This window comes from Apaloderma vittatum, unplaced genomic scaffold, assembly GCF_000703405.1.
Source record: "Apaloderma vittatum isolate BGI_N311 unplaced genomic scaffold, ASM70340v1 scaffold43756, whole genome shotgun sequence".
NCBI lineage: Eukaryota > Metazoa > Chordata > Aves > Trogoniformes > Trogonidae > Apaloderma > Apaloderma vittatum.
Genome location: NW_009724231.1, coordinates 1 through 1,635, shown reverse-complemented (window position 1 = coordinate 1,635; position 1,635 = coordinate 1). Strand labels below are relative to the sequence as shown.

The following is a 1,635-nucleotide window of genomic DNA, read 5'->3' as shown; positions in this document are numbered from 1 at the left end:
CCATTGCAGAAGAGGGCAAAGAAGAAGGGCACAGAAGAAGGACAAAGAAGGGAGGAACTCTTGTGATCACTCAATTTATACTAAATATGACGTATATGGGATGGAATACTCTCGTTGGTCACCTGTCCTGTCTATTACCCCCCTTTACTACCTGGCACCCCCAGCGTGGCATACAAGAGTCAGCAGTGGCCTTGGTAACTATAAGAATAAGTATAAGCAAGAGCCTGTCTGCATACCAGTCCCAGGCATTAACTTTAAACATCAAGTGTTATCACTGCTAGTAGCAGGCACTGTCTACGAAAACATGCTGCTAACTTCAGAAAGTGCAGCCTTTTAGAAGAAAGTAAAACCGAAAAGTAAAAATCACTAAATGGGACTGGGTTTTAGCTCAAACCCAGGACAATTTGTTAGAGGAATGAATCAAAACTTTTTTCCTTGCTCTTGTTATTTTCTGTTTGTGCTGCCATCAGTCTTGACTGGAGGCCTTTTTTGGCCATCTACTCATTGTGAACATATTTGTGCCCCAAAACTGACAAGTTTCATTCTCCTCCCTTCAGCTCTTCCCTGGGATTCTTCCATGCTGTGTTACGTGTAATTGTGGTGCTTGCTCTGGCCGTACGTTTCTGTGGCTGGTGGGATGGGACTGATGGATATTTCCATGCTCTTTCCGCATTGCCATGCTCATGGTGGCTTCTTGTTTCTGCACTTCTCTGTCAGGCTGCACTGCTTGAGGATGCTTCCCCACTGCTACCCTTCGCCAGCAGCTGCACCTGCCAGACTTTGAGTGAGGCCTGTCATCCCAAAAGGTAGCTGCAGAGTTAGCAAGGTGAATTTTCTGACCAGACGCACCTCAGAAATAGAGCAGTTCTGTTCCTGTTTTTCAGTTGTGACTGGCTTTGAAACAAACAACAAATATGAAATCAAGAATGCCCTGGGGCAAAGGGTGTACTTTGCAGCAGAGGACAACGACTTCTGTACCAGGAATTGCTGTGGGCCATCACGAGCCTTCACAATCCACATTACAGACAACTTGGGCCGCGAGGTCATAACTCTGCAGAGACCCTTCCGGTGCTCTTCGTGCTGCTGTCCCTGCTGCCTACAGGAGGTGAGTTGCTCCCTCTCACCATCTTCCCTCACGTGGGCCATGGTCCACCTTTGCAGTTCTAAGATGGGGTTGTCTTGAAACAGGAGGTGAGGTGAAATAAGTAGCGTTTGGTTGGAAAGAGTTGTGCTAGGGCTCTCGTTGGTCCAAGCAGAAGCTCGTGGTCTGCAGCACTTCGCTTTGCTCTGGCCACTTCTGATTATTGTAACGAAAACCAGGGAGCTCATTGCTAATGCTGAAATCTGTGCTGGAGATGGACTTGTTATGTAAGAGCTGGGCAAAGGCTTTCATAACATAACAGCTGTGTTAGTAATAATTCTTCACTGGATGCCTTCTGCATGCTCTCAATCTTTCAAGAAACTTTGATCTTTCTACTGTAGATACACAGCTTGTGTGCCACTGCCTAAGGAGCATTTGTTGTTTGGAGTGAAGGCAAGAGTTGCAGTTTTCTGAAAAAGTTCACAGAAAACCCCATGCAGCTTGATGCACTGGAAAACCAGGTTGCTGTGGAGAAATAAGTTGTGTTTGGTTTG

At 46.4% G+C, this 1,635-nt stretch overlaps 1 pseudogene; it reads left to right on the top strand.

Annotated features, from left to right (window-relative positions):
* Nucleotides 1-884: 884 nt before the first annotated feature.
* LOC104268906 lies at nucleotides 885-1,105 on the top strand (annotated as a pseudogene).
* The last annotated feature ends 530 nt before the right edge of the window (nucleotides 1,106-1,635 follow it).